Source organism: Tachypleus tridentatus, unplaced genomic scaffold (assembly GCF_004210375.1).
Source record: "Tachypleus tridentatus isolate NWPU-2018 unplaced genomic scaffold, ASM421037v1 Hic_cluster_2, whole genome shotgun sequence".
Lineage (NCBI taxonomy): Eukaryota > Metazoa > Arthropoda > Merostomata > Xiphosura > Limulidae > Tachypleus > Tachypleus tridentatus.
Window position 1 is genome coordinate 15,859,001 of NW_027467782.1, and position 23,915 is coordinate 15,882,915.

Consider the following 23,915-nt stretch of genomic DNA (forward strand, 5'->3'; position numbering starts at 1 on the left):
ATTGATGCAATGAATGTCTGGTCAAACAATGTGATCAAATTGATAAAACAAGTGTCTGATCAAACGATGTTATCAAATTGATGGAATGTGTGTCAGATCAAACAATGTGATGTAATTGATAAAATGAGTGTCTGATCAAAGTATGTGATCAAATTGGAGTGTGTGTCTGTTCAAACTATGTGATCAAATTGATGGAATGTGTGTTTGATCAAACTATGTGTCTGATCAAACTATGTGATCAAATTAATGGAATGAATGTCTGATCAAACTATGTGATCAAATTGGAATGTGTGTCTGATCAAACTATGTGATCGAATTGATGGAATATGTGTCTGATCAAACTATGTGATCAAATTGATGGAATGAATGTCTGATCAAACTATGTGATCAAATTGATGGTGTGTGTGTCTGATCAAACTATGTGATCAAATTCATAAAATATGTGTGTGATCAAACTATGTGATCAAATTCATAAAATATGTGTGTGATCAAACTATGTGATCAAATTCATAAAATATGTGTGTGATCAAACTATGTGATCAAATTCATAAAATATGTGTGTGATCAAACTATGTGATCAAATTGATGTGATCAAACTATGTGATCAAATTGATGGAATATGTGTGTGATCAAACTATGTGATCAAATTGATGGAATGAGTGTCTGATCAAACTATGTGATTAAATTCATGGAATGAGTGTCTGATCAAACTATGTCATGGAATTGATGGAATCAGTGTCTGATCAAACTATGTGATCGAAATGATGGAATTAATGATTGATCAAACTATGTGATCGAAGTGATGGAGTGCGTGTCTGATCAAACTAGGTGATCACATTGATGGTGTGTGTGTCTGATCAAACTATGTGATCAAATTGATGGAATGTGTGTCTGATCAAACTATGTGATCAAATTAAAGGAATGAATGTCTGATCAAACTATGTGATCGAATTGATGAATGAGTATCTGATCAAACTATGTGATCAAATTGATGGAATGTGTGTCTGATCAAACTATGTGATCAAATTCATGGAATGAGTTTCTGATTCAAATTTTATGATCAAATTAATGAAATGAGTGTCTGAAGAAACTATGTGATCGAATTAATGAAATGAGTGTCAGATCAAACTGTGTGATCGATTTGATGGAAGGAGTGTCTGATCAAACTGTGTGATCGAGTTGATGGAATGTGTGTCTAGTCAAACTATGTGATCAAATTGATGGAATGAGTGTGTGATCAAACTATGTGATCAAATTGATGGAATGAGTGTGTGATCAAACTATGTGATCGAATTGATGGAATGTGTGTCTGATCAAACTATGTGATCAAATTGATGGAATGAGTGTCTGATCAAACTATGTGATCAAATTGATGGAATGTGTGTCTGATCAAACTATGTGATCAAATTGATGGAATGAGTGTCTGATCAAACTATGTGATCAAATTGATGGAATGAGTGTGTGATCAAACTATGTGATCAAATTGATGTGAATGAGTGTCTGATCAAACTGTGATCAAATCAAATTGATCTGATCAAAATGTGATCAAATTGATGGAATGTGTCTGATCAAACTATGTGATCAAATTGATGGAATGTGTGTGTGATCAAACTATGTGATCAAATTGATGGAATGAGTGTCTGATCAAACTATGTGATCAAATTGATGGAATATGTGTCTGATCAAACTATGTGATCAAATTGATGGAAATGTGATCAAATTGATGTGTCTGATCAAACTATGTGATCAAATTGATCAAAATGGAATGAGTGTCTGATCAAACTATGTGATCAAATTGATGGAATGAGTGTCTGATCAAACTATGTGATCAAATTGATGGAATGAGTGTCTGATCAAACTATGTGATCAAATTGATGGAATGAGTGTCTGATCAAACTATGTGATCAAATTGATGGAATGAGTGTCTGATCAAACTATGATGATCAAATTGATGGAATGAGTGTCTGATCAAACTATGTGATCAAATTGATGGAATGAGTGTCTGATCAAACTATGTGATCAAATTGATGGAATGAGTGTCTGATCAAACTATGTGATCAAATTGATGGAATGAGTGTCTGATCAAACTATGTGATCAAATTGATGGAATGAGTGTCTGATCAAACTATGTGATCAAATTGATGGAATGAGTGTCTGATCAAACTATGTGATCAAATTGATGGAATGAGTGTCTGATCAAACTATGTGATCAAATTGATGGAATGAGTGTCTGATCAAACTATGTGATCAAATTGATGGAATGTGTGTCTGATCAAACTATGTGATCAAATTGATGGAATGAGTGTCTGATCAAACTATGTGATCAAATTGATGGAATGTGTGTCTGATCAAACTATGTGATCAAATTGATGGAATGAGTGTCTGATCAAACTATGTGATCAAATTGATGGAATATGTGTCTGATCAAACTATGTGATCAAATTGATGGAATGAGTGTCTGATCAAACTATGTGATCAAATTGATGGAATGAGTGTCTGATCAAACTATGTGATCAAATTGATGGAATGAGTGTCTGATCAAACTATGTGATCAAATTGATGGAATGAGTGTCTGATCAAACTATGTGATCAAATTGATGGAATGTGTGTCTGATCAAACTATGTGATCAAAAATCTGATCAAACTATGTGATCAAATTGATGGAATGAGTGTCTGATCAAACTATGTGATCAAATTGATGGAATGAGTGTCTGATCAAACTATGTGATCAAATTGATGGAATGAGTGTCTGATCAAACTATGTGATCAAATTGATGGAATGAGTGTCTGATCAAACTATGTGATCAAATTGATGGAATGAGTGTCTGATCAAACTATGTGATCAAATTGATGGAATGAGTGTCTGATCAAACTATGTGATCAAATTGATGGAATGAGTGTCTGATCAAACTATGTGATCAAATTGATGGAATGAGTGTCTGATCAAACTATGTGATCAAATTGATGGAATGTGTGTCTGATCAAACTATGTGATCAAATTGATGGAATGAGTGTCTGATCAAACTATGTGATCAAATTGATGGAATGGAATGTGTCTGATCAAACTATGTGATCAAATTGATGGAATGAGTGTCTGATCAAACTATGTGATCAAATTGATGGAATGAGTGTCTGATCAAACTATGTGATCAAATTGATGGAATGAGTGTCTGATCAAACTATGTGATCAAATTGATGGAATGTCTGTGTCTGATCAAACTATGTGATCAAATTGATGGAATGAGTGTCTGATCAAACTATGTGATCAAATTGATGGAATGAGTGTCTGATCAAACTATGTGATCAAAAATTGATGGAATGAGTGTCTGATCAAACTATGTGATCAAATTGATGGAATGAGTGTCTGATCAAACTATGTGATCAAATTGATGGAATGTGTGTCTGATCAAACTATGTGATCAAATTGATGGAATGAGTGTCTGATCAAACTATGTGATCAAATTGATGGAATGAGTGTCTGATCAAACTATGTGATCAAATTGATGGAATGAGTGTCTGATCAAACTATGTGATCAAATTGATGGAATGAGTGTCTGATCAAACTATGTGATCAAATTGATGGAATGAGTGTCTGATCAAACTATGTGATCAAATTGATGGAATGAGTGTCTGATCAAACTATGTGATCAAATTGATGGAATGAGTGTCTGATCAAACTATGTGATCAAATTGATGGAATGTGTGTCTGATCAAACTATGTGATCAAATTGATGGAATGAGTGTCTGATCAAACTATGTGATCAAATTGATGGAATGAGTGTCTGATCAAACTATGTGATCAAATTGATGGAATGAGTGTCTGATCAAACTATGTGATCAAATTGATGGAATGAGTGTCTGATCAAACTATGTGATCAAATTGATGGAATGAGTGTCTGATCAAACTATGTGATCAAATTGATGGAATGAGTGTCTGATCAAACTATGTGATCAAATTGATGGAATGTGTGTCTGATCAAACTATGTGATCAAATTGATGGAATGTGTCTGATCAAACTATGTGATCAAATTGATGGAATGTGTCTGATCAAACTATGTGATCAAATTGATGGAATGAGTGTCTGATCAAACTATGTGATCAAATTGATGGAATGAGTGTCTGATCAAACTATGTGATCAAATTGATGGAATGAGTGTCTGATCAAACTATGTGATCAAATTGATGGAATGAGTGTCTGATCAAACTATGTGATCAAATTGATGGAATGAGTGTCTGATCAAACTATGTGATCAAATTGATGGAATGTGTGTCTGATCAAACTATGTGATCAAATTGATGGAATGTGTCTGATCAAACTATGTGATCAAATTGATGGAATGAGTGTCTGATCAAACTATGTGATCAAATTGATGGAATGAGTGTCTGATCAAACTATGTGATCGAATTGATGGAATGAGTGTCTGATCAAACTATGTGATCAAATTGATGGAATGAGTGTCTGATCAAACTATGTGATCAAATTGATGGAATGTGATCAAACTATGTGATCAAATTGATGGAATGAGTGTCTGATCAAACTATGTGATCAAATTGATGGAATGATGTGTCTGATCAAACTATGTGATCAAATTGATGGAATGAGTGTCTGATCAAACTATGTGATCAAATTGATGGAATGAGTGTCTGATCAAACTATGTGATCAAATTGATGGAATGAGTGTCTGATCAAACTATGTGATCAAATTGATGGAATGAGTGTCTGATCAAACTATGTGATCAAATTGATGGAATGAGTGTCTGATCAAACTATGTGATCAAATTGATGGAATGAGTGTCTGATCAAACTATGTGATCAAATTGATGGAATAGTGTCTGATCAAACTATGTGATCAAATTGATGGAATGAGTGTCTGATCAAACTATGTGATCAAATTGATGGAATGAGTGTCTGATCAAACTATGTGATCAAATTGATGGAATGTGTGTCTGATCAAACTATGTGATCAAATTGATGGAATGAGTGTCTGATCAAACTATGTGATCAAATTGATGGAATGAGTGTCTGATCAAACTATGTGATCAAATTGATGTGTCTGATCAAACTATGTGATCAAATTGATCAATATGTGTCTGATCAAACTATGTGATCAAATTGATAAAATGAGTGTCTGATCAAACTATGTGATCAAATTGATGGAATGAGTGTCTGATCAAACTATGTGATCAAATTGATGGAATGAGTGTCTGATCAAACTATGTGATCAAATTGATGGAATGAGTGTCTGATCAAACTATGTGATCAAATTGATGGAATGAATGTGTGTCTGATCAAACTATGTGATCAAATTGATGGAATGTGTGTCTGATCAAACTATGTGATCAAATTGATGGAATGTGTGTCTGATCAAACTATGTGATCAAATTGATGGAATGATGGAATGTCTGATCAAACTATGTGATCAAATTGATGGAATGAGTGTCTGATCAAACTATGTGATCAAATTGATCTGATCAAAATGATCAAATTGATGGAATGTGTCTGATCAAACTATGTGATCAAATTGATGGAATGAGTGTCTGATCAAACTATGTGATCAAATTGATGGAATGAGTGTCTGATCAAACTATGTGATCAAATTGATGGAATGAGTGTCTGATCAAACTATGTGATCAAATTGATGGAAATGAGTGTCTGATCAAACTATGTGATCAAATTGATGGAATGAGTGTCTGATCAAACTATGTGATCAAATTGATGGAATGAGTGTCTGATCAAACTATGTGATCAAATTGATGGAATGATGTGATCAAATTGATGGTAAATGTGTCTGATCAAACTATGTGATCAAATTGATGGAATGTGTGTCTGATCAAACTATGTGATCAATGTGTTGATCAAACTATGTGATCAAAATGGAATGAGTGTCTGATCAAACTATGTGATCAAATTGATGGAATGAGTGTCTGATCAAACTATGTGATGGAATTGATGGAATCAGTGTCTGATCAAACTATGTGATCGAAATGATGGAATGAATGATTGATCAAACTATGTGATCGAATTGATGGAGTGCGTGTCTGATCAAACTAGGTGATCAAATTGATGGTGTGTGTGTCTGATCAAACTATGTGATCAAATTGATGGAATGTGTGTCTGATCAAACTATGTGATCAAATTGATGGAATGAATGTCTGATCAAACTATGTGATCGAATTGATGGAATGTGTGTCTGATCAAACTATGTGATCAAATTGATGGAATGAGTGTCTGATCAAACTATGTGATCAAATTGATGGAATGAGTGTCTGATCAAACTATGTGATCAAATTGATGGAATGAGTGTCTGATCAAACTATGTGATCAAATTGATGGAATGAGTGTCTGATCAAACTATGTGATCAAATTGATGGAATGAGTGTCTGATCAAACTATGTGATCAAATTGATGGAAGTGTCTGATCAAACTATGTGATCAAATTGAAATGAGTGTGTGATCAAACTATGATCAAATTGATGGAATGAGTGTCTGATCAAACTATGTGATCAAATTGATGGAATGAGTGTCTGATCAAACTATGTGATCAAATTGATGGAATGAGTGTCTGATCAAACTATGTGATCAAATTGATGGAATGAGTGTGTGATCAAACTATGTGATCAAATTGATGGAATGAGTGTCTGATCAAACTATGTGATCAAATTGATGGAATGAGTGTCTGATCAAACTATGTGATCAAATTGATGGAATGAGTGTCTGATCAAACTATGTGATCAAATTGATGGAATGTGTGTCTGATCAAACTATGTGATCAAATTGATGGAATGAGTGTCTGATCAAACTATGTGATCAAATTGATGGAATGAGTGTCTGATCAAACTATGTGATCAAATTGATGGAATGAGTGTCTGATCAAACTATGTGATCAAATTGATGGAATGAGTGTCTGATCAAACTATGTGATCAAATTGATGGAATGAGTGTCTGATCAATCTATGTGATCGAAATGATGGAATGAATGATTGATCAAACTATGTGATCGAATTGATGGAATGAGTGTCTGATCAAACTATGTGATCAAATTGATGGAATGTGTGTGTGATCAAACTATGTGATCAAATTGATGGAATGAGTGTCTGATCAAACTATGTGATCAAATTGATGGAATGAGTGTCTGATCAAACTATGTGATCAAATTGATGGAATGTGTGTCTGATCAAACTATGTGATCAAATTGATGGAATGAGTGTCTGATCAAACTATGTGATCAAATTGATGGAATGTGTGTCTGATCAAACTATGTGATCAAATTGATGGAATGAGTGTCTGATCAAACTATGTGATCAAATTGATGGAATGAGTGTCTGATCAAACTATGTGATCAAATTGATGGAATGAGTGTCTGATCAAACTATGTGATCAAATTGATGGAATGAGTGTCTGATCAAACTATGTGATCAAATTGATGGAATGAGTGTCTGATCAAACTATGTGATCAAATTGATGGAATGATGTGTCTGATCAAACTATGTGATCAAATTGATGGAATGAGTGTCTGATCAAACTATGTGATCAAATTGATGGAATGAGTGTCTGATCAAACTATGTGATCAAATTGATGGATGTGTCTGATCAAACTATGTGATCAAATTGATGGAATGAGTGTCTGATCAAACTATGTGATCAAATTGATGGAATGAATGTGTCTGATCAAACTATGTGATCAAATTGATGGAATGATGTGTCTGATCAAACTATGTGATCAAATTGATGGAATGTGTGTCTGATCAAACTATGTGATCAAAATAAAAATGAGTGTCTGATCAAACTATGTGATCAAATTGATGGAATGAGTGTCTGATCAAACTATGTGATCAAATTGATGGAATGAGTGTCTGATCAAACTATGTGATCGAATTGATGGAATGAGTGTCTGATCAAACTATGTGATCGAAATGATGGAATGAATGATTGATCAAACTATGTGATCGAATTGATGGAATGAGTGTCTGATCAAACTATGTGATCAAATTGATGGAATTAGTGTCTGATCAAACTATGTGATCAAATTGATGGAATGTGTGTCTGATCAAACTATGTGATCAAATTGATGGAATGAGTGTCTGATCAAACTATGTGATCAAATTGATGGAATGAGTGTCTGATCAAACTATGTGATCAAATTGATGGAATGAGTGTCTGATCAAACTATGTGATCAAATTGATGGAATCAAGTGTCTGATCAAACTATGTGATCAAATTGATGGAATGAGTGTCTGATCAAACTATGTGATCAAATTGATGGAATGAGTGTCTGATCAAACTATGTGATCAAATTGATGGAATGAGTGTCTGATCAAACTATGTGATCAAATTGATGGAATGAGTGTCTGATCAAACTATGTGATCAAATTGATGGAATGAGTGTCTGATCAAACTATGTGATCAAATTGATGGAATGAGTGTCTGATCAAACTATGTGATCAAATTGATGGAATAATGTGTCTGATCAAACTATGTGATCAAATTGATGGAATGAGTGTCTGATCAAACTATGTGATCAAATTGATGGAATGAGTGTCTGATCAAACTATGTGATCAAATTGATGGAATGAGTGTCTGATCAAACTATGTGATCAAATTGATGGAATGAGTGTCTGATCAAACTATGTGATCGAATTGATGGAATGAGTGTCTGATCAAACTATGTGATCAAATTGATGGAATGAGTGTCTGATCAAACTATGTGATCAAATTGATGGAATGAGTGTCTGATCAAACTATGTGATCAAATTGATGGAATGAGTGTCTGATCAAACTATGTGATCAAATTGATGGAATGTGTGTCTAATCAAACTATGTGATCAAATTCATAAAATATGTGTGTGATCAAACTATGTGATCAAATTGATGGAATGAGTGTCTGATCAAACTATGTGATCAAATTGATGGAATGAGTGTCTGATCAAACTATGTGATCGAAATGATGGAATGAATGATTGATCAAACTATGTGATCAAATTGATGGAATGTGTGTCTGATCAAACTATGTGATCAAATTGATGGAATGTGTGTCTGATCAAACTATGTGATCAAATTGATGGAATGTGTGTCTGATCAAACTATGTGATCAAATTGATGGAATGAGTGTCTGATCAAACAATGTGATCAAATTGAGTGTCTGATCAAACTATGTGATCAAATTGATGGAATGTGTGTCTGATCAAACAAAATGTGATCAAAATTGATAAAATGAGTGTCTGATCAAATGTGATATGTGATCAAAATGTGATCAAATGGAAAGTGTGTGTCTGATCAAACTATGTGATCAAATTGATGGAATGTGTGTCTGATCAAACTATGTGATCAAATTGATGGAATGAGTGTCTGATCAAACTATGTGATCAAATTGATGGAATATGTGTCTGATCAAACTATGTGATCAAATTGATGGAATGTGTGTCTGATCAAACTATGTGATCAAATTGATGGAAATGTGTGTGATCAAACTATGTGATCAAATTGATGGAATGAGTGTCTGATCAAACTATGTGATCAAATTGATGGAATGAGTGTCTGATCAAACTATGTGATGGAATTGATGGAATCAGTGTCTGATCAAACTATGTGATCGAAATGATGGAATTAATGATTGATCAAACTATGTGATCGAATTGATGGAGTGCGTGTCTGATCAAACTATGTGATCAAATTGATGGAATGTGTGTCTGATCAAACTATGTGATCAAATTGATGGAATGTGTGTCTGATCAAACTATGTGATCAAATTGATGGAATGAATGTCTGATCAAACTATGTGATCGAATTGATGGAATGAGTGTCTGATCAAACTATGTGATCAAATTGATGGAATGAGTGTCTGATCAAACTATGTGATCAAATTGATGGAGTGCGTGTCTGATCAAACTATGTGATCAAATTGATGGAATGAGTGTCTGATCAAACTATGTGATCAAATTGATGAAATGAGTGTCTGATCAAACTATGTGATCAAATTAATGGAATGAGTGTCTGATCAAACTATGTGATCGAATTGATGGAATGAGTGTCTGATCAAACTATGTGATCGAATTGATGGAATGTGTGTCTGATCAAACTATGTGATCAAATTGATGGAATGAGTGTCTGATCAAACTATGTGATCAAATTGATGGAATGAATGTCTGATCAAACTATGTGATCGAATTGATGGAATGTGTGTCTGATCAAACTATGTGATCAAATTGAAATTGATGGAATGAGTGTCTGATCAAACTATGTGATCGAATTGATGGAATGAGTGTCTGATCAAACTATGTGATCAAATTGATGGAATGAGTGTGTGATCAAACTATGTGATCAAATTGATGGAATGAGTGTCTGATCAAACTATGTGATGGAATTGATGGAATGTGTGTCTGATCAAACTATGTGATCAAATTGATAAAATAAGTGTCTGATCAAACTATGTGATCAAATTGATGGAATGTGTGTGTGATCAAACTATGTGATCAAATTGATGGAATGAGTGTCTGATCAAACTATGTGATCAAATTGATGGAATGAGTGTCTGATCAAACTATGTGATCAAATTGATGGAATGTGTGTCTGATCAAACTATGTGATCAAATTGATGAAATAATGTCTGATCAAACTATGTGATCAAATTGATGGAATGAGTGTCTGATCAAATTGATGGAATGTGATGTGAAATTGATGGAATGAGTGTCTGATCAAACTATGTGATCAAATTGATGGAATGAGTGTCTGATCAAACTATGTGATCAAATTGATGGAATGAGTGTCTGATCAAACTATGTGATCAAATTGATGAAATGAGTGTCTGATGAAACTATGTGATCAAATTGATGGAATGAGTGTCTGATCAAACTATGTGATCGAATTGATGGAATGAGTGTCTGATCAAACTATGTGATCAAATTGATGGAATGTGTGTCTGATCAAACTATGTGATCAAATTGATGGAATGAGTGTCTGATCAAACTATGTGATCAAATTGATGGAATGTGTGTGTGATCAAACTATGTGATCAAATTGATGGAATGAGTGTGTGATCAAACTATGTGATCAAATTGATGGAATGAGTGTCTGATCAAACTATGTGATCAAATTGATGGAATGTGTGTCTGATCAAACTATGTGATCAAATTGATGGAATGAGTGTCTGATCAAACTATGTGATCAAATTGATGGTGTGTGTGTCTGATCAAACTATGTGATCAAATTCATAAAATATGTGTGTGATCAAACTATGTGATCAAATTGATAAAATATGTATGTGATCAAACTATGTGATCAAATTGATGGAATGAGTGTCTGATCAAACTATGTGATCGAATTGATGGAGTGCGTGTCTGATCAAACTATGTGATCAAATTGATGGAATGCGAGTCTGATCAAACTATGTGATCAAATTGATGGTGTGTGTGTCTTATCAAACTATGTGATTAAATTCATTCAATGTGTGAGTGATCAAACTATGTGATCAAATTGATGGAATGAGTGTCTGTTTAAACTATGTGATAAAATTAATGGTATGATAGTCTGATCAAACTATGTAATCGAATTGATGGAATCAGTGTCTAATTAAACAATGTGATCGAAAAAAATGTTATGAATGATGGATCAAACTATGTGATCGAATTGATGGAGTGCGTGTCTGATCAAACTAGGTGATCAAATTGATGGAATGAGTGTCTGGTCAAACAATGTGATCTAATTGATAAAATGAGTGTCTGATCAAAGTATGTGATCAAATTGATGGTGTGTGTGTCTGATCAAACTATGTGATCAAATTGATGGAATGAGTGTCTGATCAAACTATGTGATCAAATTGATGGAATCAGTGTCTGATCAAACTATGTGATCGAAATGATGGAATGAATGTCTGATCAAACTATGTGATCGAATTGATGGAATGAGTGTTGATCAAACTATGTGATCAAATTGACGTGTCTGATCAAACTATGTGATCAAATTGATGGAATGAATTGATCAAACAATGTGATCAAATTGATAAAATGAGTGTCTGATCAAACTATGTGATCGAAGTAATGATTGATAACTGTGTGATCGAATTGATGGAGTGCGTGTCTGATCAAACTAGTGATCAAATTGATGGAATGAGTGTCTGATCAAACTATGTGATCGAGTTGATGGAATGTGTGTCTGATCAAACTATGTGATCAAATTGATGGAATGTGTGTCTGATCAAACTATGTGATCAAATTGATGGAATGAGTGTCTGATCAAACTATGTGATCGAATTGATGGAATGTGTCTGATCAAACTATGTGATCAAATTGATGGAATGAGTGTCTGATCAAACTATGTGATCAAATTGATGGAATGAGTGTCTGATCAAACTATGTGATCAAATTGATGGAATGAGTGTCTGATCAAACTATGTGATCAAATTGATGAAAATGAGTGTCTGATCAAACTATGTGATCAAATTGATGGAATATGTGTGTGATCAAACAATGTGATCAAATTGATGGAATGAGTGTGTGATCAAACTATGTGATCAAATTGATGGAATGAGTGTCTGATCAAACTATGTGATCAAATTGATGGAATGTGTGTCTGATCAAACTATGTGATCAAATTGATGGAATGTGTGTCTGATCAAACTATGTGATCAAATTCATAAAATATGTGTGTGATCAAACTATGTGATCAAATTGGATAAAATGATGTGTGTGATCAAACTATGTGATCAAATGAGTGTCTGATCAAACTATGTGAAAATTGATGGTGTGTCTGATCAAACTATGTGATCAAATTGATGGAATGAGTGTCTGATCAAACTATGTGATCAAATTGATGGAATGAGTGTCTGATCAAACTATGTGATCGAATTGATGGAATGAGTGTCTGATCAAACTATGTGATCAAATTGATGAATGTCTGATCAAACTATGTGATCAAAATGAATGTGTCTGATCAAACTATGTGATCGAATTGATGGAATGCGTGTCTGATCAAACTATGTGATCAAATTGATGGAATGTGTGTCTGATCAAACTATGTGATCAAATTGATGGAATGTGTGTCTGATCAAACTATGTGATCAAATTGATGGAATGAGTGTCTGATCAAACTATGTGATCAAATTGATGGAATGAGTGTCTGATCAAACTATGTGATCAAATTGATGGAATGAGTGTCTGATCAAACTATGTGATCAAATTGATGGAATGAGTGTCTGATCAAACTATGTGATCAAATTGATGGAATGAGTGTCTGATCAAACTATGTGATCAAATTGATGGAATGAGTGTCTGATCAAACTATGTGATCAAATTGATGGAATGAGTGTCTGATCAAACTATGTGATCAAATTGATGGAATGAGTGTCTGATCAAACTATGTGATCAAATTGATGGAATGTGTGTCTGATCAAACTATGTGATCAAATTGATGGAATGAGTGTCTGATCAAACTATGTGATCAAATTGATGGAATGAGTGTCTGATCAAACTATGTGATCAAATTGATGGAATGTGTGTCTGATCAAACTATGTGATCAAATGATGATGTGTCTGAAAACTATGTGATCAAATTGATCAAACTATGTGATCAAATTGATGGAATGTGTGTCTGATCAAACTATGTGATCAAATTGATGGAATGAGTGTCTGATCAAACTATGTGATCAAATTGATGGAATGAGTGTCTGATCAAACTATGTGATCAAATTGATGGAATGTGTGTGTGATCAAACTATGTGATCAAATTGATGGAATGTGTGTCTGATCAAACTATGTGATCAAATTGATGGAATGTGTGTCTGATCAAACTATGTGATCAAATTGATGGAATGAGTGTCTGATCAAACTATGTGATCAAATTGATGGAATGTGTGTCTGATCAAACTATGTGATCAAATTGATGGAATGTGTGTCTGATCAAACTATGTGATCAAATTGATGGAATGAGTGTCTGATCAAACTATGTGATCAAATTGATGGAATGAGTGTCTGATCAAACTATGTGATTAAATTGATGGAATGAGTGTCTTATCAAACTTTGTGATGAAATTGATGGAATATGTGTCTGATCAAACTATGTGATCAAATTGATGGAATGAGTGTCTGATCAAACTATGTGATCAAATTGATGGAATGAGTGTCTGATCAAACTATGTGATCAAATTGATGGAATGAGTGTCTGATCAAACTATGTGATCAAATTGATGGAATGAGTGTCTGATCAAACTATGTGATCAAATTGATGGAATGAGTGTCTGATCAAACTATGTGATCAAATTGATGGAATGAGTGTCTGATCAAACTATGTGATCAAATTGATGGAATGAGTGTGTCTGATCAAACTATGTGATCAAATTGATGGAATGATGTGTGTGATCAAACTATGTGATCAAATTGATGGAATGAGTGTCTGATCAAACTATGTGATCAAATTGATGGAATGAGTGTCTGATCAAACTATGTGATCAAATTGATGGAATGAGTGTCTGATCAAACTATGTGATCAAATTGATGGAATGAGTGTCTGATCAAACTATGTGATCAAATTGATGGAATGAGTGTCTGATCAAACTATGTGATCAAATTGATGGAATGTCTGTGTCTGATCAAACTATGTGATCAAATCAAATGGAATGAGTGTCTGATCAAACTATGTGATCAAATTGATGGAATGAGTGTCTGATCAAACTATGTGATCAAATTGATGGAATGAGTGTCTGATCAAACTATGTGATCAAATTGATGGAATGAGTGTCTGATCAAACTATGTGATCAAATTGATGGAATGTGTGTCTGATCAAACTATGTGATCAAATTGATGGAATGAGTGTCTGATCAAACTATGTGATCAAATTGATGGAATGAGTGTCTGATCAAACTATGTGATCAAATTGATGGAATGAGTGTCTGATCAAACTATGTGATCAAATTGATGGAATGAGTGTCTGATCAAACTATGTGATCAAATTGATGGAATGTGTGTCTGATCAAACTATGTGATCAAATTGATGGAATGAGTGTCTGATCAAACTATGTGATCAAATTGATGGAATGAGTGTCTGATCAAACTATGTGATCAAATTGATGGAATGAGTGTCTGATCAAACTATGTGATCAAATTGATGGAATGAGTGTCTGATCAAACTATGTGATCAAATTGATGGAATGAGTGTCTGATCAAACTATGTGATCAAATTGATGGAATGAGTGTCTGATCAAACTATGTGATCAAATTGATGGAATGAGTGTCTGATCAAACTATGTGATCAAATTGATGGAATGAGTGTCTGATCAAACTATGTGATCAAATTGATGGAATGAGTGTCTGATCAAACTATGTGATCAAATTGATGGAATGTGTGTCTGATCAAACTATGTGATCAAATTGATGGAATGAGTGTCTGATCAAACTATGTGATCAAATTGATGGAATGAGTGTCTGATCAAACTATGTGATCAAATTGATGGAATGTGTGTCTGATCAAACTATGTGATCAAATTGATGGAATGAGTGTCTGATCAAACTATGTGATCAAATTGATGGAATGAGTGTCTGATCAAACTATGTGATCAAATTGATGGAATATGTGTCTGATCAAACTATGTGATCAAATTGATGGAATGAGTGTCTGATCAAACTATGTGATCAAATTGATGGAATGAGTGTCTGATCAAACTATGTGATCAAAAAAATGGAATGAGTGTCTGATCAAACTATGTGATCAAATTGATGTGATCAAAATGATGTGTCTGATCAAACTATGTGATCAAATTGATGGAATGAGTGTCTGATCAAACTATGTGATCAAATTGATGGAATGAGTGTCTGATCAAACTATGTGATCAAATTGATGGAATGAGTGTCTGATCAAACTATGTGATCAAATTGATGGAATGAGTGTCTGATCAAACTATGTGATCAAATTGATGGAATGAGTGTCTGATCAAACTATGTGATCAAATTGATGGAATGAGTGTCTGATCAAACTATGTGATCAAATTGATGGAATGAGTGTCTGATCAAACTATGTGATCAAATTGATGGAATGAGTGTCTGATCAAACTATGTGATCAAATTGATGGAATGTGTGTCTGATCAAACTATGTGATCAAATTGATGGAATGTGTGTCTGATCAAACTATGTGATCAAATTGATGGAATGAGTGTCTGATCAAACTATGTGATCAAATTGATGGAATGAGTGTCTGATCAAACTATGTGATCAAATTGATGGAATGAGTGTCTGATCAAACTATGTGATCAAATTGATGGAATCAAATTGATGGAATATGTGTCTGATCAAACTATGTGATCAAATTGATGGAATGAGTGTCTGATCAAACTATGTGATCAAATTGATGGAATGAGTGTCTGATCAAACTATGTGATCAAATTGATGGAATGAGTGTCTGATCAAACTATGTGATCAAATTGATGGAATGAGTGTCTGATCAAACTATGTGATCAAATTGATGGAATGAGTGTCTGATCAAACTATGTGATCAAATTGATGGAATGAGTGTCTGATCAAACTATGTGATCAAATTGATGGAATGTGTGTCTGATCAAACTATGTGATCAAATTGATGGAATGAGTGTCTGATCAAACTATGTGATCAAATTGATGGAATGAGTGTCTGATCAAACTATGTGATCAAATTGATGGAATGTGTGTCTGATCAAACTATGTGATCAAATTGATGGAATATGTGTCTGATCAAACTATGTGATCAAATTGATGGAATGAGTGTCTGATCAAACTATGTGATCAAATTGATGGAATGAGTGTCTGATCAAACTATGTGATCAAATTGATGGAATGAGTGTCTGATCAAACTATGTGATCGAATTGATGGAATGCGTGTCTGATCAAACTATGTGATCAAATTGATGGTGTGTGTGTCTGATCAAACTATGTGATCAAATTGATGGAATGTGTGTCTGATCAAACTATGTGATCAAATTGATGGAATGTGTGTCTGATCAAACTATGTGATCAAATTGATGGAATGAGTGTCTGATCAAACTATGTGATCAAATTGATGGAATGAAGTGTCTGATCAAACTATGTGATCAAATTGATGGAATGAGTGTCTGATCAAACTATGTGATCAAATTGATGGAATGAGTGTCTGATCAAACTATGTGATCAAATTGATGGAATGAGTGTCTGATCAAACTATGTGATCAAATTGATGGAATGTGTGTCTGATCAAACTATGTGATCAAATTGATGGAATGAGTGTCTGATCAAACTATGTGATCAAATTGATGGAAATGAGTGTCTGATCAAACTATGTGATCAAAATTGATGGAATGAGTGTCTGATCAAACTATGTGATCAAATTGATGGAATGAGTGTCTGATCAAACTATGTGATCAAATTGATGGAATGTGTGTCTGATCAAACTATGTGATCAAATTGATGGAATGAGTGTCTGATCAAACTATGTGATCAAATTGATGGAATGAGTGTCTGATCAAACTATGTGATCAAATTGATGGAATGAGTGTCTGATCAAACTATGTGATCAAATTGATGGAATGAGTGTCTGATCAAACTATGTGATCAAATTGATGGAATGAGTGTCTGATCAAACTATGTGATCAAATTGATGGAATATGTGTCTGATCAAACTATGTGATCAAATTGATGGAATGATGTGTCTGATCAAACTATGTGATCAAATTGATGGAATGAGTGTCTGATCAAACTATGTGATCAAATTGATGGAATGAGTGTCTGATCAAACTATGTGATCAAATTGATGGAATGAGTGTCTGATCAAACTATGTGATCAAATTGATGGAATGTGTGTCTGATCAAACTATGTGATCAAATTGATGGAATGTGTGTCTGATCAAACTATGTGATCAAATTGATGGAATGATGTGTGTCTGATCAAACTATGTGATCAAATTGATGGAATGAGTGTCTGATCAAACTATGTGATCAAATTGATGGAATGAGTGTCTGATCAAACTATGTGATCAAATTGAAATGTGATCAAATTGATGGAATGAGTGTCTGATCAAACTATGTGATCAAATTGATGGAATGAGTGTCTGATCAAACTATGTGATCAAATTGATGGAATGAGTGTCTGATCAAACTATGTGATCAAATTTGATGGAATGTGTGTCTGATCAAACTATGTGATCAAATTGATGGAATGAGTGTCTGATCAAACTATGTGATCAAATTGATGGAATGAGTGTCTGATCAAACTATGTGATCAAATTGATGGAATGAGTGTCTGATCAAACTATGTGATCAAATTGATGGAATGAGTGTCTGATCAAACTATGTGATCAAATTGATGGAATGAGTGTCTGATCAAACTATGTGATCAAATTGATGGAATGAGTGTCTGATCAAACTATGTGATCAAATTGATGGAATGAGTGTCTGATCAAACTATGTGATCAAATTGATGGAATGAGTGTCTGATCAAACTATGTGATCAAATTGATGGAATGAGTGTCTGATCAAACTATGTGATCAAATTGATGGAATGAGTGTCTGATCAAACTATGTGATCAAATTGATGGAATGAGTGTCTGATCAAACTATGTGATCAAATTGATGGAATGAGTGTCTGATCAAACTATGTGATCAAATTGATGGAAATGTGTCTGATCAAACTATGTGATCAAATTGATGGAATGAGTGTCTGATCAAACTATGTGATCAAATTGATGGAATGTGTGTCTGATCAAACTATGTGATCAAATTGATGGAATGAGTGTCTGATCAAACTATGTGATCAAATTGATGGAATGAGTGTCTGATCAAACTATGTGATCAAATTGATGGAATGTGTGTCTGATCAAACTATGTGATCAAATTGATGGAATGAGTGTCTGATCAAACTATGTGATCAAATTGATGGAATGAGTGTCTGATCAAACTATGTGATCAAATTGATGGAATGATGTGTCTGATCAAACTATGTGATCAAATTGATGGAATGAGTGTCTGATCAAACTATGTGATCAAATTGATGGAATGTGTGTCTGATCAAACTATGTGATCAAATTGATGGAATGTGTGTCTGATCAAACTATGTGATCAAATTGATGGAATGAGTGTCTGATCAAACTATGTGATCAAATTGATGGAATGAGTGTCTGATCAAACTATGTGATCAAATTGATGGAATGAGTGTCTGATCAAACTATGTGATCAAATTGATGGAATGTGTGTCTGATCAAACTATGTGATCAAATTGATGGAATGTGTGTCTGATCAAACTATGTGATCAAATTGATGGAATGAGTGTCTGATCAAACTATGTGATCAAATTGATGGAATGAGTGTCTGATCAAACTATGTGATCAAATTGATGGAATGAGTGTCTGATCAAACTATGTGATCAAATTGATGGAATGAGTGTCTGATCAAACTATGTGATCAAATTGATGGAATGAGTGTCTGATCAAACTATGTGATCAAATTGATGGAATGTGTGTCTGATCAAACTATGTGATCAAATTGATGGAATGAGTGTCTGATCAAACTATGTGATCAAATTGATGGAATGAGTGTCTGATCAAACTATGTGATCAAATTGATGGAATGAGTGTCTGATCAAACTATGTGATCAAATTGATGGAATGATGGTGTGTGTCTGATCAAACTATGTGATCAAATTGATGGAATGAGTGTCTGATCAAACTATGTGATCAAATTGATGGAATGAGTGTCTGATCAAACTATGTGATCAAATTGATGGAATGATCAAACTATGTGTCTGATCAAACTATGTGATCAAATTGATGGAATGAGTGTCTGATCAAACTATGTGATCAAATTGATGGAATGAGTGTCTGATCAAACTATGTGATCAAATTGATGGAATGAGTGTCTGATCAAACTATGTGATCAAATTGATGGAATGAGTGTCTGATCAAACTATGTGATCAAATTGATGGAATGAGTGTCTGATCAAACTATGTGATCAAATTGATGGAATGAGTGTCTGATCAAACTATGTGATCAAATTGATGGAATGAAGTGTCTGATCAAACTATGTGATCAAATTGATGGAATGTGTGTCTGATCAAACTATGTGATCAAATTGATGGAATGAGTGTCTGATCAAACTATGTGATCAAATTGATGGAATGAGTGTCTGATCAAACTATGTGATCAAATTGATGGAATGAGTGTCTGATCAAACTATGTGATCAAATTGATGGAATGAGTGTCTGATCAAACTATGTGATCAAATTGATGGAATGTGTGTCTGATCAAACTATGTGATCAAATTGATGGAATGAGTGTCTGATCAAACTATGTGATCAAATTGATGGAATGATGGTGTATGTGTCTGATCAAACTATGTGATCAAATTGATGGAAATGTGTCTGATCAAACTATGTGATCAAATTGATGGAAATGTGTCTGATCAAACTATGTGATCAAATTGATGGAATGTGTGTCTGATCAAACTATGTGATCAAATTGATGGAATGAGTGTCTGATCAAACTATGTGATCAAATTGATGGAATGAGTGTCTGATCAAACTATGTGATCAAATTGATGGAATGTGTGTCTGATCAAACTATGTGATCAAATTGATGGAATGAGTGTCTGATCAAACTATGTGATCAAATTGATGGAATGAGTGTCTGATCAAACTATGTGATCAAATTGATGGAATGAGTGTCTGATCAAACTATGTGATCAAATTGATGGAATGAGTGTCTGATCAAACTATGTGATCAAATTGATGGAATGAGTGTCTGATCAAACTATGTGATCAAATTGATGGAATGAGTGTCTGATCAAACTATGTGATCAAATTGATGGAATGAGTGTCTGATCAAACTATGTGATCAAATTGATGGAATGTGTGTCTGATCAAACTATGTGATCAAATTGATGGAATGAGTGTCTGATCAAACTATGTGATCAAATTGATGTGAATGAGTGTCTGATCAAACTATGTGATCAAATTGATGGAATATGTGTCTGATCAAACTATGTGATCAAATTGATGGAATGAATGTGTCTGATCAAACTATGTGATCAAATTGATGGAATGAGTGTCTGATCAAACTATGTGATCAAATTGATGGAATGCGTGTCTGATCAAACTATGTGATCAAATTGATGGAATGTGTGTCTGATCAAACTATGTGATCAAATTGATGGAATGAGTGTCTGATCAAACTATGTGATCAAATTGATGGAATGAGTGTCTGATCAAACTATGTGATCAAATTGATGGAATATGTGTCTGATCAAACTATGTGATCAAATTGATGGAATGAGTGTCTGATCAAACTATGTGATCAAATTGATGGAATGAGTGTCTGATCAAACTATGTGATCAAATTGATGGAATGTGTGTCTGATCAAACTATGTGATCAAATTGATGGAATGAGTGTCTGATCAAACTATGTGATCAAATTGATGGAATGTGTGTCTGATCAAACTATGTGATCAAATTGATGGAATGAGTGTCTGATCAAACTATGTGATCAAATTGATGGAATGAGTGTCTGATCAAACTATGTGATCAAATTGATGGAATGAGTGTCTGATCAAACTATGTGATCAAATTGATGGAATGAGTGTCTGATCAAACTATGTGATCAAATTGATGGAATGTGTCTGATCAAACTATGTGATCAAATTGATGGAATGTGTGTCTGATCAAACTATGTGATCAAATTGATGGAATGAGTGTCTGATCAAACTATGTGATCAAATTGATGGAATGAGTGTCTGATCAAACTATGTGATCAAATTGATGGAATGAGTGTCTGATCAAACTATGTGATCAAATTGATGGATCAAAAATCAAATTGATGGAAGTGTCTGATCAAACTATGTGATCAAATTGATGGAATGTGTGTCTGATCAAACTATGTGATCAAATTGATGGAATGAGTGTCTGATCAAACTATGTGATCAAATTGATGGAATGAGTGTCTGATCAAACTATGTGATCAAATTGATGGAATGAGTGTCTGATCAAACTATGTGATCGAATTGATGGAATGAGTGTCTGATCAAACTATGTGATCAAATTGATGGAATGAAGTGTCTGATCAAACTATGTGATCAAATTGATGGAATGAGTGTCTGATCAAACTATGTGATCAAATTGATGGAATGAGTGTCTGATCAAACTATGTGATCAAATTGATGGAATGAGTGTCTGATCAAACTATGTGATCAAATTGATGGAATGAGTGTCTGATCAAACTATGTGATCAAATTGATGGAATGTGTGTCTGATCAAACTATGTGATCAAATTGATGGAATGAGTGTCTGATCAAACTATGTGATCAAATGATGAATTGATCAAACTATGTGATCGAATTGATGGTGAGTGTCTGATCAAACTATGTGATCAAATTGATGGAATGAGTGTCTGATCAAACTATGTGATCAAATTGATGGAATGTGTGTCTGATCAAACTATGTGATCAAATTGATGGAATGTGTGTCTGATCAAACTATGTGATCAAATTGATGGAATGAGTGTCTGATCAAACTATGTGATCAAATTGATGGAATGTGTCTGATCAAACTATGTGATCAAATTGATGGAATGAGTGTCTGATCAAACTATGTGATCAAATTGATGGAATGAGTGTCTGATCAAACTATGTGATCGAATTGATGGAATGAGTGTCTGATCAAACTATGTGATCAAATTGATGGAATGAGTGTCTGATCAAACTATGTGATCAAATTGATGGAATGAGTGTCTGATCAAACTATGTGATCAAATTGATGGAATGAGTGTCTGATCAAACTATGTGATCAAATTGATGGAATGAGTGTCTGATCAAACTATGTGATCAAATTGATGGAATGAGTGTCTGATCAAACTATGTGATCAAATTGATGGAATGTGTGTCTGATCAAACTATGTGATCAAATTGATGGAATGAGTGTCTGATCAAACTATGTGATCAAATTGATGGAATGAGTGTCTGATCAAACTATGTGATCAAATTGATGGAATGAGTGTCTGATCAAACTATGTGATCAAATTGATGGAATGAGTGTCTGATCAAACTATGTGATCAAATTGATGGTGTGTGTGTCTGATCAAACTATGTGATCAAATTGATGGAATGTGTGTCTGATCAAACTATGTGATCAAATTGATGGAATGAGTGTCTGATCAAACTATGTGATCGAATTGATGGAGTGTGTGTCTGATCAAACTATGTGATCAAATTGATGGAATGAGTGTCTGATCAAACTATGTGATCAAATTGATGGAATGAGTGTCTGATCAAACTATGTGATCAAATTGATGGAATATGTGTCTGATCAAACTATGTGATCAAATTGATGGAATGAGTGTCTGATCAAACTATGTGATCAAATTGATGGAATGAGTGTCTGATCAAACTATGTGATCAAATTGATGGAATATGTGTCTGATCAAATTATGTGATCGAATTGATGGAATGAGTGTCTGATCAAACTATGTGATCAAATTGATGTAATGTGTGTCTGATCAAACTATGTGATCAAATTGATGGAATGTGTGTCTGATCAAACTATGTGATCAAATTGATGGAATGAGTGTCTGATCAAACTATGTGATCAAATTGATGGAATGAGTGTCTGATCAAACTATGTGATCAAATTGATGGAATGTGTGTCTGATCAAACTATGTGATCAAATTGATGGAATAGTGTCTGATCAAACTATGTGATCAAATTGATGGAATGTGTGTCTGATCAAACTATGTGATCAAATTGATGGAATGAGTGTCTGATCAAACTATGTGATCAAATTGATGGAATGAGTGTCTGATCAAACTATGTGATCAAATTGATGGAATGAGTGTCTGATCAAACTATGTGATCAAATTGATGGAATGAGTGTCTGATCAAACTATGTGATCAAATTGATGGAATGAGTGTCTGATCAAACTATGTGATCAAATTGATGGAAT